Source organism: Oxyura jamaicensis, chromosome 5, assembly GCF_011077185.1.
Source record: "Oxyura jamaicensis isolate SHBP4307 breed ruddy duck chromosome 5, BPBGC_Ojam_1.0, whole genome shotgun sequence".
NCBI lineage: Eukaryota > Metazoa > Chordata > Aves > Anseriformes > Anatidae > Oxyura > Oxyura jamaicensis.
The window spans coordinates 48,050,498-48,066,416 of record NC_048897.1 but is presented as its reverse complement, the minus strand read 5'-3'; the positions used below and the strand labels follow the sequence as shown (position 1 = coordinate 48,066,416).

At 50.7% G+C, this 15,919-nt stretch overlaps 2 long non-coding RNA genes across 4 annotated transcripts; one reads left to right on the top strand and one right to left on the bottom strand.

Annotated features, from left to right (window-relative positions):
* Positions 1-1,460: 1,460 nt before the first annotated feature.
* Positions 1,461-2,523, bottom strand: LOC118168169. The gene is made up of 2 exons (XR_004751400.1): positions 2,410-2,523; positions 1,461-2,299 (listed from the first exon to the last, which is right to left on the bottom strand). It is a non-coding gene; the product is annotated as an uncharacterized LOC118168169 (long non-coding RNA).
* A 1,529-nt stretch (positions 2,524-4,052) lies between these two features.
* Positions 4,053-15,488, top strand: LOC118168096. Of its 3 annotated transcripts, none has more exons than XR_004751357.1 (4): positions 4,053-4,231; positions 5,447-5,568; positions 10,288-10,404; positions 10,492-15,488. It is a non-coding gene; the product is annotated as an uncharacterized LOC118168096 (long non-coding RNA). The 3 variants fall into 3 exon arrangements; XR_004751359.1 differs by lacking the exon at positions 4,053-4,231 and adding an exon at positions 4,899-4,922; XR_004751358.1 differs by lacking the exon at positions 4,053-4,231 and adding an exon at positions 5,015-5,277.
* The last annotated feature ends 431 nt before the right edge of the window (positions 15,489-15,919 follow it).

Here is a 15,919-nt window from a genome sequence, read left to right as displayed (position 1 = left end):
CAAACCCTGCCCAGAAAAACTCACCCTGCTGGTGCAAATCTGGGCTGGCTGATAGCACACCATTTCCCCATGCATTTTTCTGAGACGCATTTACAATTCATGCTGCCTGTCTCCCATCCTTGATTACCCTGCAAACGCCACGCTGTTTTGTTTTGTTTTGTTCCCATTATTTTGCTCTTCCTCCAGCTGCATGTTAATCTACTGCTCAGAGCTGCTTCGGTCCTTGGCAAAGCACCAAGTACTGTTTTGCCAAGATATCCCTGATGTCATCCCCGTTTTGGCCAGGTGGAGAAGTCACATTTTTAATGTCGGGAAGCTGAGTTTTGAATTTCAACGAAAGAGTGATATCATTTTTCATGAGAGGGTGAAAGCATTCCCACGTCTCCATCAGCTCAGTTTGGGCTGGGGAAGCTGAGCTGTCTGCCATCTGTCTCCTCGCCAGTCTCTCCCCCACCGTCACCGTTTCTGAACGGTTTGGCCAATTTCAAGCACATCTGAGAGAAGGGTGAACGTCTCAAAGCCAATTACGTGTGTACAACTTGCATTACCTGGCAGAGGGGCGCTTGCAGAGAAGCAGAAAGGAGCAGATTTGGCAGCCCTGGGTCAGTCGGCAGGAGCACGGCCATGGGGTGCAGCCCCGGCCCCGCTCTGCGTGCTGCCCCTGGTGGGGCTGGATGTGGATGAGGGGCTGCGGTGGGATTTGGTGGGAGGCTGCTGGGCAAAGAGTGGAAAGGGGGATAAGAACAGGCTCCGTTTGCTCTGCTGCTCCCCAGCTGGCTTCTGTTGTCTCACTATTGATTTTAAAAATGTAAACAGGGTGACAAAACAAAACAGCCCCCTGGCAGATTCTAAAATACCGACGGAAAAGGGCAGAAAGGCAGAGCTCTAAGACTGGAAAAGCCAAAAGGAGCTGGCCTTCCAGGCTGTGGGCAGGGCTGGACCCAGGCTGCTCAGTCCCTCCGTGGTGGGCCAGCGGCTGCAGGGCTCCGGCAGCTGGATCTGCACATCCAGATGTGCTGGGTCAAGGGGAAGATTTGGGGGATTTTGTGGGCTGGGGCAGACGAATGGGCCAGGCCAGGGGGAGAAACCGGAGCAGGGCACGCCTGAAACTGCTCGGTGTGTTGGGTGAGGATGTTAAGCGGTTCAGGTACATTTTGTCTGTTTTAAATACTTTCTGCATGCGTAAAGCCGTGCCTCTGTGCCAGCGGGGCTTGGGCTGTGTTCAGCCACACAGTTGTGCAGGTGTATGGCACCTGGGAGGACTGCTGCTCCTGCACACGTCTTTTGGGTGCTTGGTGCTTCAGTTCAGAAGGCACATTCATCTCATGCATCGGTTCTCCACAGCTGGCTGGAGGAGATGTAACTCTTCTGAGATGAAGGAACCGATTTTTTCTAATCCTGCGAGGCAGTTAGAGTAAAGTAAATGCTAATGGTTTTGTTTGTTTTGCTTTTTTTTTTTTTTTCTTTTTATGTTCCCAATTGCCCTAAACCATTTTAAAATATGTTTATTATTTTATTACAGCACTGACTGTGCTAGGCAATTTTGCTTTCCAAAGAATTAAAAAAGAAAAAAAAAAAAAAAAAAAAAAAAAGCTACTCTTCTATTGTCTGCTTGTCCGGGTTTTATCTCGTGCAGTATGCATTTGAAGTCTTATCTTTTCAAATAATATCACTATCAATAGAGACTTTGGTCCCAGTTCACAGGTCTGTTTAATTTCCACTGCACGAAAACAACGTGCGCTTCAGCTGGGCAGTGACTCCTGAGCGGGCACCCCTGGCAGAGAGGGGAAGGCTCCTTCCCCAGGGAACGGAGGGTGGCTCTCGTCCCATGGCAGTGCAGGGGATGGGGTGGGATGGGATGGAATGGATGGGCTGGGATGGAGCATCTGCTGTGCATCTCCCTTCAGGTCATGTGATCTCTGGTTTATCTCAGCAAGAGATCCATTCCCCTATGCTCTCTGCCCCCTCAGAAAGGGGTCAAAGAAAAGCAGCGAGGATTGGATTTCAGAAGAATTTGCTCTGGGCTGCTCAGGGGATGGCAACTCTTCTTGGGGCCAGCTGGGAGAAGATGAGCTGACCTCTCGGCTGTGAGTTATTGCCAGCTAATAAGTCCCACTTGTTTGCTGACAGGAGGGGGAAGACATGTCTTTGCAGCAGAAATTGTGTTGAATGTTAAAAAAATTCACAATCAATTTTGGGAACGCTGGAGTAACGCAGTCTGTCATTCGCTTGGCGCCTAGATGCAGAGTAGGTGCTGCCGTGTCTTCCTTTTCTATCTCCGTATCCAGAAGTGATATTACTGAATTAATTATGACATCTTTGTGAAGAGCTGAAGCATCGCTCAAGTCCTCTATTCAGCAGCAGAGAAATGTCAAATTCATCTCACAGTAAATTTAAAATTACACCAACCTGAACTATCGCTGCTGGCAGCATAATAATAAGGCAGGTAATCAAAATCAATTAAATTCCAGTGCCTTCCTATTGTCCTGGAAAGTTCAAATTTGAAATTAGTTTGAGTTCATTTGACTTTTCAGTAAAAGGAGCAGAACTTCAGAGATAATTTGAAGTAAGTATGTGGCCGTGACTGATCTTTTCTCGAGCTGCGAGGACCAGAGGAGATGTGTGTACGTACCGTGTGTCGGGGCAACCAGATGCCCAAAGACAAGGCAGTGGCTGGTTTGAGGCTGCTCTGAACTGGGACTTGGGCCTGCCATGAAGACAGGGCTGGTGGTGGCATGAGCACGAAGCTCTCAGGAGGAGTGGTGGATCCAATGTGGATCCACGGTAGTTGTGTTGTGTGGGCACAGACAGGGCTGGGAGGGTTTTCTCCTTGGGAAGGGTGCTGAGCAGAGCCCAGGGTGCTGGGCTGATCTAAGAGGAGGTTTGGGCTGTCTTTCTGTGTGGTGTCTGCTCCTGCAGCAGCCCCTATTTCTGCCCATGGGATTTCAGGGTGCTGTGGGGGAGCTCTTTGGGGTCACTAGTGTATGTGCCACAGGCAGGGTGATGTGATGGGCATCCCAACGGCTCAGGGAAAGGCCAGTGTGCCCAGAGGGAGCGATAGGCACAGGGGAATAGGAAGAGGAGTGTGACCCAGAAGGAGAGCAGTAGAGCTCCCAACTCTTACTGCCAGCAGCCCCAAATTGGACTCTCCACTTCCCCAGGTCCTTCCAGGCACTGGGTTATGTTTCTCCCCATTTTGCTCTCTCCCTGTCCTGGGGCAGACACCCAGCACCGTTCTCCTTTTCCCTTGCAGCTGCTTCTCTGCTCCATAAATCCTCCATCCTGCCCAGAAGGGACATTTTCTGCCTTTCCATCCTCAAAGCCTGGAGCAGGGCTGTCCCCTCCTAGCTCTGGCATTTCTCATCCCCATCCTTTGCCCTGCCACAATGTCCCTGGAAACCTCGCACCCCTTTTTCCAGCTCTGAGTTGTGGCACCTGCTCCATCCTCTGGCTCCACCCTGGTGGGCTACAGCGTGTATTTCTCATCCAATCCCACCCCATCTCATAGAATAGAATAATAGAATCACAGAATATCCCAAGTTGGAAGAGACCCACAAGGATCATTGAGTCCAACTCCTGGCACCACACAGGTCTACCCAAAAATTCAGACCACGTGACCAAGAACACAGTCCAAAGGCTTCTTAAACTATGACAGGCTCGGTGCCATGCCTATGTCCCTGGGGAGCCAGTGCGCGACCACCCTCTTGGTGAAGAACCTTATCCTGATGTCCAGCTCGAACCACCCCTGTTGCAGCTTGACTCCATTCCCTTGGGTCCTATGGATGGTCACTTAGGAGAACAGATCAGTGCCTGCCCCTCCACTCCCATCCCATCCCATCCCACCGCCCCCACCCCACCCTATCCCATCCCACCCCACCGCCCCCATCCCACCCCACCCCGTCCCATCCCACCCCACCCCACCCCTCCCTCCACCCCGCGTCCCGCCAGTGATGGGCAGAGCGTCACGGTCTCCTAGCGACGCCCCTAGCAACGCCCCTAGCAACGCCCCTAGCAACGCCCCTAGCGACGGCCCCGCACCTGCTCCCGCTGGACCAATCGGCGCGGGGCGCATCTGGGCCCCGTCTCGGCGCTGCGGCCGGGGGTGATGCTGGGCTCAGTGCTGCGGGGACCCGGGAGCTGCCAGCACCGCCAGCACCGCCAGCAGGAGCAGCCGGCGGCTCGCAGAGGACAGGGGAGGACGGGGTGCAGCCTTCCTGCTGCAGCCGGGCGGGTGAGTGGCCGTGGGGCTGTGCGCCGTGGAGGGCGGCGTGGGGTTTTGCTGGTTCTGTTTCCCCGGCGGGGATGGCAGGGGGATGTCAGCACGGAGGAGTTTGGTGGGGTGAGATCTGGGCTGTGCTGTGCCTCGGCAGGGAGTGAGGAGCCCAGCGGGAGGCTCGGCTGGTCGTCCTGCAGAGGCGTCTGCGGCTCAGCTGGGCTGCAGCAGGCTCTGGGGAAGGTGGCTGGCTTCCGAGGCACCTCGGTGTAGCCAAAGCAGGACTCTGAGAAGTATCCGTAGCTGCTCTTTTGGTGCCTGTTAGCTGAGTGTCATCTCCTGGGATGAGACAACCATCCAAATATAGATGTCTTACAGCTGCGAGACAGGCACGCATGCATGCACACGCTCTGTTTGTCTTTCTCTGTCTTTCGCAGTGTTTAGAGCTGTTTGTTCTTCTTTCACACACCTAAAAGTGTGAGTGCCTGCACACGCAGGTGAACGTGCAGAGCTGGGGATGCACGCACAGAGCTGTTTGTGCTCCCCACCTGGAGCGGGAGGTATTCTCACTGCCCCGTGCTAAATGCTCCCCCCGGGAGGCGAGGCATCGGCTGGGTGCTGCTGCGTCTCCTTGCAGCCCAGGAACTGGCCGGTGCACAAGGCAAACACTGAAACGTGCGCGCTGCAATCGTTGTGTTAAATAAAGCTGGTTATCTGCCTTCCCCCGAGCTGTGCGACTCTGCAGGAGTGTGGGTGTGCGCGCGTATGGGATAGGAAATTAGCGCTACTACTCGAAACGATGCTGTGGTTTTAATAGTCTCCCTTCAGCTTTCCTCCCAGGTTGACGAGAACTAACAGAGGAAATAACGTGCAGTTTTAAAGGGCAGTGATCAAGGCAGCAATCGCGTTCTAGCTGAGAAACTTCCGGATATTCAGGGAGCAAGCTGTATTTTTGCAGCGCTTGTTTTGGGAGGACTGCAGCTATACCACCGAGAGGCTGAAGCAAATTTTCTTAATGTTTGATTTCACTTTCCTGATGTTTGAGAAGGTGTCTAGGAAGCGAGGTCAGAGTTACAGCATTGGACGTGACACCACAGCTCTGCTTTCCCTGCTAGCGAGCCCCACGGGGCTCCTGAGATAGCGCTCCCCTCTCTTGCAGCCCAGCTACGTGCCGCGTACGTCCCGGCTTTGCCACCTGAGCCATGCGTGTTTCTCCTTGATCCCCCGTGGCAGGTACCATTCAGCAGTGCCGTGCTGCCAGAAATGCTCGCTGAGCCCGTGCGAGGAGGAAATCTCACCGGAACTGCTGGCGTTACCCCAGAAAGACCCTCTGCAGACTGACTCCACGTCCTCAGGTAACCACCAAGTTTGCAGACTCCAGCTGGTCGGGCTTGCCTTCGGGGTGAGGGGAATTACTTGGATGAGTGCTAACAGGGGATCAAGCTGGGGATGGGATTTTATTCTCTTTCTTTGCTGCATGTGGCCCAGGCTCTAGCCAGCCCCTTAGTCAGAAGGGTGCAGGCAGTGGGACTGCAGGGACGGGGAGAGAAGTCACTCGGTTTTCATGCACTCGTGAGAGCTATTCGGATGCTTGTGCCTTGCCCAGAAATGAATTAGGGAGATCTGCAAAGCAATTAGCAAACTAAAAGGAAGGCAGGTTTAAAGTGCAAAGCCAGCAGCTCCTGCCAGCAGACAGCAGCAAGGCTTTTACCTGCCCACAGGTGAATTAAAGGGGCTTTCTCTGACCGAGCAAGGAGTAGGAAATCTGTCCCTATCCTCTGGAGGAGCTGCAATCGATTGGCAGTCTGTGTGAGATCCTGGGGCTGGCATGTTGTCGATCCACATGTTCGCCTGCCTGTGGCTTGGTAGCTTTGTGTTATCAACCGGAAAGCCCCGGTGGGACCAGCTGCTTGTCCTGCCAGCGGCAGAGGAAAAATGCAGCAGCATGGCATGCAAAATCAGAGTAGGGTTTCAGCCGAGCACTCCTTAATTGTGAGCGCTGCTAAGGTTAGAGACAGGGGAATTTATCACTGAAGTTTGCAAGGACGTTATGATATTCCCAGCCATGTCAAAGTCACAGCTCCTGCTGGTAATAAATGCTTGGTTCTGCGCACTTAGAAGCCTCCCTCAGGTTTTCTATTTGTGCCTGCAAGAGATGCTCAGAAAAGGTTTCCATCTTGCCCATTGATCACCTTCTCCCGTGTTAGGAAACCCCACTGGGCACGGGCACATTTTACCAACTGCCTTCCACGTGCTGTGCCGGCAGCTCTGGCTTGGCCAGCGAGCCCCTCTGCTTGCCCCCTGCAGACATCTGCATCAACGTGCTGATAGTAGCAGCTCCTACGGCCCCGTCACTGCAGCACAGTGAGGCAGCGATGGGTTTTCCTCTGAGAAAAGGAGGAGACACTGAGTGTAGGAGAGCTCCCCAGCTCTCACGTACGATGTCTGGGGCAGAGCTGGGGCTGGCAGATCCCTCTCCCTTGCTCCAGGTGGGAAAGCATGAGCTTTGCTTTCTCCTGGCTGTCTGGTCATTCATTAAACCCCACTTTTACCCCTCTCCGGGCTCACTTGCAGCCCTCTTGAAATCACCCAGCACTAATTCATGCCGCAGAGGGGCTCCTGTCGCTGGGTGATGGGGGAGCCCGGGGCCAGATAAAGAGAATTTCTTGCAATTTGCAGCTAGACCGCGAAGTTGCCGTGTTATAAATCGATTTCCATTTCAATTTAGATAAGATAGCCCTCTGCCCAAACATGCCTAGTAACTCTGCGGGTCCACGCAGCGCTGTAATTATTCCCGGAGAAATGAATAGGAACGGGCAGATTTTGCTCTTTTTGAAAGCGCAATTAAAGGCCTCGCGAAGCTGCGCTTGAGAGATGCAGGCTGGAGAGACGGAGGCGTCTATTCCCTCGCTGCCGCGCGTGGGATTTATGCTCCCAACTTCCATTAGTGCTAATGGCAGCCGGAGCCGCCGCGCTCCTGTGTGCTGTGCATGCCGAGCAGGCGGCGGCGGCGGGCGGGCGGCGGGGGGCTCAACGCGTTTCCCGAGGTCTGTTCCAGGCTGGGAGGACAAATATCAGGCTCAGGACCCACCGGTTAGCCCCTGCGGGGGGGAACTTGGCACCGCGCCTCGCGTTGTGGTGTGGCGCTGAAGAAATGTAATGTGATTAAGATGTATCTGTCTCCGAGCTTGAGTGAGGCGGAGGCAGTGACTCATACCACCTTGCTGTAACTGTCAAAACACTTGGCTGGCAAGAATAGCCCTCTACACAAAAAGCACTGATTCAATATGTTTATATTTAAACAAAACGCTAAGGGTCTGATTCACTGCGGCATTACTACCGCCGTGCGTGCCTGCAGCCCTGGCCAAGCAGCCCCGAGGCACGCACGGAGGCCGTCCGCTCTGACTTTCAGAGAAGGATTAGAGCAAGGCTGGCAGCTCATGAGCCTCCTGCCCTGGGGTTTCTGGGCTTTGCCAGCAGCTAGCGTCACATTGAGCAGCTTGTGTCTGCTTGGCTCTCTGTGTCTTTTGAGTGGCTTTGCGCTTTCAAGTGGGAACACGTCCTTTTAACATCAGCCTCGCAGCCCAGAGGTGCGTTTAGTGTTCAGCTGCTGAGTGCTGCCCTTCCTTGCTCCTAAAGCAAGTGCCGGGGGTTGTGATAACTCCCCTGCTTTGCCTGATGTTGTAAGGTCTTTGGGAACTGACTACGGTTTGCACCCGAGGGCTATGTCCCGAGCTGGTGCTGTCTGTACCCTGCAGACTTGGCAGGCAGAGGGCTGGTGCCAGCTGGATGCCAGCCCAGCCCACTGCCAGGATGGTGATTTGTGTCCCTCTCAGGACACAATCCTCTCCCTCTGAGAGCACCCCAGGGACCAGCGAGGACAGGGCAGAGTGGTGGGGACAGCTGCAGGCTCTCCTGCACCGTGGCTCACCCTCATGCAAGGCAATCGTGCCTGGAGGGGGTCTGGGTCCCAGGAAACTGCATCTGACATGGCCATTCCAAACTATTTGCTGGTTTTTCTTCAGGACCATGCATGCGAGGAGCAATGACTGTCCTACTGTCACCCCCCACCTCCGGAGGGGAGGCATTCCAGTGACAGCAAAGGAGAGGTTTGCACGGAGCTGGAGGAGCTGTAGGCTCTGCACACAGCAGCAGCGATGCTCTGCAGGCTGTGCTCGTCTATCCTGCCTCTGCTCATTTTCTGCTTGCAGAGCACACAGGCAGTGCTGGGTCTGTGCTCCTGCCTTTTCACTGAAAACCACCAGGGAGCGAGTTTTAGCATTTAGAAGCTCGGTTTGAAGGAGAACAACGAGCCCCTGGTTGGCTCATCAGCCTGTACGCTGAGTTTGGCTCTGTTCCCATCCCTGATGGCCTGGGTGGCCATGGGAACGCCACTTCATCTTTCATACCTCTGTCCTCAAAGTAGGCTGAGGGAAACCGTAATGTTCTCCTACCCCACAGTGCAGGGAGGGTAAATGCTTTGGGACTGCACTCAGAAAACACAGCAGAGGGGCTTTAACCTAGGAGAACCTATATCAGAGTAGTTAAGTGCCCAGGTTGTCCAGTCTCCAGAATAATTCAAATACTAGGATAAAACCTGCCAGCACTGAAGGCTGCTGTACGTGTGTTTGAACGTGTGTTCATAGCTGCCCAGAGCTAATTGCAGCTGTGCCTCTGGTCCCGAGAGCTGAGGTCAGTGCAGGGAGCATCTCTGCTGCGTGCAGTGGTCCAACTTGACTACAACACGGTGTTGTCCTGTTGCAAGAGTGACAGACCCCTTCTGATACCTCTGTGGTGGGAATGGTGCTGCTTTGTGGGATCCACGTCAGGCCAGTCCCAGGGCTGGGGGACTCGGCTCTAAATCAGCTGTTAATCCATCAGTCAAGGTTTTTCTACCCCAGTTTGTAGTGTTCTTTTATGGCAAACCTCCATCCTCACTGACTTGAAATTCAGGGAGAAAACACAAGAAGAATTTCCTGTGAGGGTCTGTTCTCTTCAGCCAGCTCTGTGGGGTTTTGGTGCAGAGGGGGGGATGGCAGAGCACATCGCCTCCAACCCTGTGAGAGCTGCACCAACATCCTTTCCTTCCCACCTGCAGCGAGGACTCCAGGAGCTCCCCAAGCCCACCCTGTAAGATGAGGTCTGGTTTGGCTGCACAATGTATTTGGCTCTGCTGCTGGGGTAGAGATGCAGTCCAGAGCCAAGCCCTTTATTTCCTCAGAAAGCCGGGCTTTACGTGCCCCTGTAAAGGATCTCAGTGTGGGAAAGAAATTTTATGCCGTAAGACCTGAGTGAATCTAACTTTTTGGGACTACCTTTAAAATTCAGCATAGTAAATGTGCTGAAAAATCTCAAAAAAAAAAAAAAAAAAAAAAAAAAAGTGCCCATTTAAACGCAAACCATGACAATGAGAGCGGGTTTTGGTGGCGGTGATGCCGCCCCACAGCCATGTGCCTCCCAGTATCTTGTCACGAACTGGGAACCACAACCGGGCCCCGGTTCTCCCGGGGGTCCTGAGCTGCTCAGCACCAGAGTTATGGTCTCGACGAGGTGCTTCAGCCCCACATCTCCCCTCGGAGGAGCACAGCTGGGAGCAGGGCGCGCAGAGAGCCCCGGCCCCAACGGGGGCACCGAGCGCGGGGCCTGGAACCCTCACACGGCTAACGGCCGCAGCGGCTGGGCACGGCGGCTCCTCCGGGCCAACACCACCCCCTAGCGGGGCCGTGCTGTGACAGGGGGGCGGCAGGAGCTGCCTGGGTAATAATGGTGGACCCCAGCCGGCCTCAGCCCCCAGGGACCCCTCTCTGCAGCGGGGGGACCCTCCCGCGGCCCCCCGAGCCCCCCGGCCTACGCCCCGTTAGCCCGCGGGGGCAGCGCTGCCAGGGCAGGGCCTGCGGGGCTGGAGGGCTGCAGGCTTGGAGACCCCCCTCAGGTTTTGCCCTTGGGGTGTGGAGAGGAGGCAGTGGGGTCAGGGGGAGCCTGGTCCCATCTCTGGGCCCTGTACAGCCCAGGCTGTGCTGTTGCAGGCGTGGTGGCAGTGTTACTGAGCCGCTTCTCCTTCTTCTTTTGCGCAGAGCTGATCTCATCGGGGCCTACCAAACACATTAACGACGTCGAAAGTAGCCTACTTTAAGAGGAAATATGCAGAAGAAGAACATTTACATCAAGATTGCCATGAGTATTGTCCAAAAGTGAGTAGCTTTCTCGTTCCAGCCCCCATCCTCCCTCGGTTTCATTCCTCCGTACTAAAGACCCCTTTGATGCTCTTTGCTCCCCAGCACCTGATACTACCCGAGGACCGGACTTGTATTCTAAAACTTTCTCTCCAGAAACTCCGATTCCTGGAAGACCCTGAAGCCTACCTCCGTAGGTCTGTATTAATTAACAATCTGTTGAGGAAGATTCACCTAGAGACAGAGAGGGAGAGCTATGAATACTTTAAGGAGGCTCCATGTTATAGGACTGCTTACTCTGACGCACGAAAACGGCTGAAGTTTATGGTACAGGAGTGCTGTTCCCAGTCGCTCTATTATGAAGAGCTGCATTCGTATCGTATCGTGCCTTATTCTGCAGAGAACGCCGTTTACGGAATGGGCTACACAAGCAGCCACTTGGAGCAAAATTCTCAATTGCTTATTTATAAAATGAATTAAAGTAGCTGTTAGACCCACCTATGTTTGTTTCTGAATGCTTGAACTGCTTATTGAGGTGTTAAGATGAGGCACTAATTGCAGAGATACTTAATGATCAAGCCGGGTGCGGTAGGAGCTGAGCGGATGGCACTTTGAAACCCGGTGTTAACCCCGTGGCTATGAAGTACCTTGGCACACACACAGAGCTGGTGCAATACACAGGTCCTTACCCACCGGGGCTGTGTGCAGCGTGTTGCGTAGAAGCAAAGCCGCATTTAAGTTCTCTGTGTGTAGATACAGACATTGAAAATCACTTTGCAGTTAAATTCTGCCATCTCTGGCAGAAGGGAAGCCCCCAGAGTAGCAGAGTAGTCTAACAGTGAGGAGTAAAAAGCAAGTTATTTACATAAAGGAATAGACAGAAAATTTCTCTGAGGAAATGTTTGGAATATGAAGGAGTCAGTGCCAAAGGAAACAGCCTTTTGCTTAGGATTTTCAGAGACTAACTCGCTTGCTACTTACAAGACACTCTATACTGAGATTTACAAGGTTATTATTATTTTTTTTTAGAATAATTGCATTCACCTTTTTACATATTATTATCTCTTAGCTGGTATCTATTTTGCTATTTTAATGCAGAACAGAATGACTCACAGGAAAAATTGTTTCTTCAGCCCGCCATCAGTGTTTCCTTAGCTTCATTTGATTCTTCCCCTAGTTGTTTCCCTGATACTTTTCTGCATGCTAATTTGCTGTTTGGCCGGAGGTTCACATTGGTGCTAGGGAATAGACAGTCATTTATTTTTACGTGGAATAAACAAGGCAGAAAAACAACCATAACTCCTATCGATAGAGAATGAATGTACGTGACAGATGCTAGTAAAGCCTCAGAGATTCTCCTGATGAAGCTACTCGGCATTCGTAATAGTGTTTCAGGTCAAGTAAAATGTCTAATTTCAATCTGGGAATTAACCTTAGAATATGTAAATCTATATTTCGCAAGCTATGAAATGACATGAGAGATGTTCAGCAAATCAATGACTACAAGTGGAAAGTTTTATAGCTGCCAAAGCTATATCACGAAAATACCAAAGAGTAATATAAGGGAAAAGATGATGCTCCAGCAATGGGGTCAAAAGCAAAGATTGCACTATAACCTGTGGAAATGTGATTGATGAGCCTGTAAATTATCAGTTACTGATACACCTGCTGTTCACTGGAGGGTGGCTCGCAACCCAGAATCACTGACCATATACGCAGAATGGTCCAAAGCCTGTCCCATAGGGCTTTTGGCTTCCAGTGAAGAAATTGGCTTTGCCTGGCTGGCTATCACCCCCGCAGCTTTAAAGCAAAGTAAGTAACAGCACACTCTCAGCTGGAGGCAGATATGTATCTAAGAACCTGATTTAAAAATATATATATATTTTGAAAGGCTTTTTTCATGCAGGTCTGGCCAATGCTATTGCTGAAGCATTATGGAGTACGAACAAATACCATTGCTCAACAGGGATGTGTTTAGTGTAGGATTCCTCCTGTAACCCTGCCCGGAGCATCTTAGTCGTGTGTGTTGCACGTATCATTGCAGCTGTCAGGCACGTGTTCATGGTGCGGGAAAAAAAGATAGGAAGGCGAGAGCAGAAGGTGTGAAGAGCAAAGTCAACTCCTACATCAGCAGTCGGAAGCAGGACAGGTTTAGGGGATAGAAAGGAACGGTTAAATACAACTTTTTAATGAGAAAAAAAATGCAACAGCTTATTTCAAAACAAGGATAGCCTGCAAAGTGGGGAAAACGAACAGCACAGGTATTGCAGTAAGGCTGGAAAAACAGGGCAGTGCTGTTTTTGGGAGGTTGTTACGAATATTCAGGCTGTGAGAAGCAGCTTTTGTTTTTGTGCTGAGGCAGGGCATATTTCTTTGCCTCTTCCAAAAGGTGTCATCAGCCCCTTGCCGTGCAGGACAGGGGGCTTTGCCTCCCTTCCAAAAAACTTGTGCTGGGCCCTGTTTGGGGAGCCTCCAGCTATGAGGGTCTGTGCCCAGCTTGACAGGGGCCAGCTGAGAGAGGCCGGCTAATTGCTAATTGCCAGCTGGGTGCAGCAGCCCTCATACCACAAGCAGAAGCTGGAAGCCAACCCTGTGCTGCACAGGAGGGGGCTGAGAGCTGATGGGTGCCACGAGAGGTGCTGTGAGCTCCTTGGGAGGTCCTGGCCCCTGCTGGCCCCTGGGATCCTCCCGGGGACACAGACCTCAGGAGGCTGCTGGGTGCTACAGGGAAACTGTTCCTCTTGTCTGGTATTTCAAAATACGTAATTTGCTGCTCTGAAGTGATCCGATTTATACACTTTTTTGTTCTTTGTGTGTTTCTGCCTGAACTCATAATGATCTAGCTACTATATGAAATGCTAAAATGCTTTTGTTTTACCTCTGACCTGCTTTATTATATTCATATGATGGTTCTGGCCTGAAAAACAAACTTTTTACGTAAAAATTGTTGCAATGGAGTAAAAAAGCTCAGTAGGATTAAAGCCTTTAACCTCACCTGAAAAAAAAAAAAAAAAAAGCAGTGTCCCTGTCAGATTCAGCTCTGAACACTAATTTCCTTGCCTGCAAGGGGCAGGTACTTTCTTGCCTATTGAAAGCTTCTCTGATAACGCGCTGTCTACTGAACAGGTACAACAGATGCAGATCTGGATCAGATAACAAAACTGCTTGGGCTACCCATGAAAGAGGGTAATGTTTTACTCGTGTTTTTCTCATGTGTTGCTTTCTTGAACAAAATACACTGTCTGATTTTTAATTTTATTTATTTCTACTTGCTCTAGGAGCTGTTAAAAGAGATCATTTATTTCTAGAAAACTCTGGTTGACTTTTTGATATGAAATTGAGTTAAAAGTCCACAATTCTAACTTATTTTGAGTCTACACAAGTTTTTGTTGCCTTCTGCTTCACCCGGTGGTTTGTGCTGTTGTAAAGTGGGTCTGAAACATTCAACTTCAGTGCTTAAGAAACATAATTTTCAGAGTGATAAAGAAGTAGAAAGGTGCAATTACATTGCAAGTTGCTCCCGAAATATTTAATTTGACAGTTTTTTGAATTATGTGCTGATTTTATCATTTAGTTGCCAAGCTACCAGGTACCGGCGTTTTTAATACAGCTTCCTACAGTGATTTTCCTGTTCTGGGGTTTGTAGCTGCAATTCAGCTCTTCTAGCTTCTGATGTGTGAATCTGTCTGTAGGTGGTCAAATTTCGGTGATAGATATATATATATGTATTCTACTATGACTGCGGTAGGAGCTCCCACACACGGGCTATGTTTGCACTGGATGTAAAGAAAGTCCTTCCTTCCCTTCAACTCGGTTGCCTTGGAGATAGCGCGTTCATCAGAGACGACGCGGGGCGACACGGACAGAGCTGGTAACAGATAGCTGGTGACTTTGCCAAGGACTGGCTTAGGACAATCCATTGTCATCTCGGAACATGGCTGTAAGTAGCGTTTCAAAGAGTTACGTTTTCTTGTGCCGCTTTCCCCAACCTGGCTGGGAACGCCGGACCTGAGCAGCACCCGGTGCCGCCCGGAGCAGCAGCGGCTGTGGCAGGAGGCAGCTTGGCCCAGCAGGAAATCAGCTTTGGTGCAGACATCCCGCAATATTAGGGCCCTGATCCTGCAAACACTTGGGTTCTTGCCCGAGTGTCTTGGCACGCATCCTCCGGCTGCAGCCAGGGAGGCTCCTCGTGTGCTCAACGCTCAGCATGTGTACGGGCGAGCAGGGCTGGGGCTGCCCTGCACCACAGACGTGCTCCTCAGTTGCCTAATTATCAGTGAAAAGTGATCATAGAGCTGCCGCTTGAGTTCTTGGATACGTTTATATTGCACTGTAAATGGAACTTTTGTTTTCGATGAATGTGTTGAGTATACATACGGACTATCGTGCCTTAAAGTCCCATCCTCATACGAGCCTTTGTACATGTCCTGTAAAAACCGCAGCCCGTGTTTAGCTGATAACTCTGTGCACTCCACGCAGATCTGGCTCCGTGCTCAGCAGGGCCTTGGGAAGCACGACCCTGACCCCAAAGTTTGCCATGAACACAGAGGGCGTTTGGCAATTCCCTCTTCTCGTCTTTTTTAGACTGCATTCCTCCTCGTGGTTCACGAAATTTCTCCTTTTTCCAGTTTCTGCCATAACCGGGTTCTGCGTTACCTGCAATGCCAGCGCCCCTCCCGCGAACTCAAAGTTGTAAAAAAAAAAAAAAAAAAAAAAAAAAAAAAAATTGTCTCCAGCTTTTCAATGCCATCTGTACAGCGCTCTCTCAGCAGGGAATCACAAATGCAGATAATAATGTTGTCAAGTATATCATCGTATATTTGACATGGTTAACAAAGCAGGAAAGGGAACACCTATTTCTGCTGAAATGCATGAGCCTGCATTATGGTAAATACATGGTGATTATACACCACTTAATTGGAATAATACCGACTGGTTCTATGATAAAAAAAAAAATGGCTTTTTAATGTTTAAAATTACTTGGGACCTGATTAAAGGTTTTTATGAAATTGTTTTCTAAAGTGAATAGTAGAAAAATGTAAATGTATTTTAAATATACATATAATGTGCATGTTTATTAATAAAGATCTATTTCTATTGAATCAGATGGGCTCTCATTGAACATACGCTGCTTGGTTTACAGGAAAACATGCAAAATTACTAAAGAACTAACACCATTCTAACACCGTTAACTCCCTGAAGGTTTTTAAACCTACATTTTCCTTGGGTGACCTGCATCCTGGGGTGAACCTGGACCCAGCTGACACGTCTGACATGCAGAGCTGGGGCAATTCCTCTGCGTGCTGTGCAAACCCTGGCATTCCCCTGTCCTTGTCCCATCCCTTGCATCCCAGCTTGCCTACGGGCTAGAGAGACCCTTCTCATATCTTCATTTACTTTAACATTTTGCAGGATGCCGAATGATGCTGAAGGAGGGTCAAAGATAAAATAGGCAGCTATTGGAGCTGTTCAGGAATAAGTTTTTTGTTTGTTTTTTTAACTAAAAATCCTGATTATAATGGAAAGATCCCCT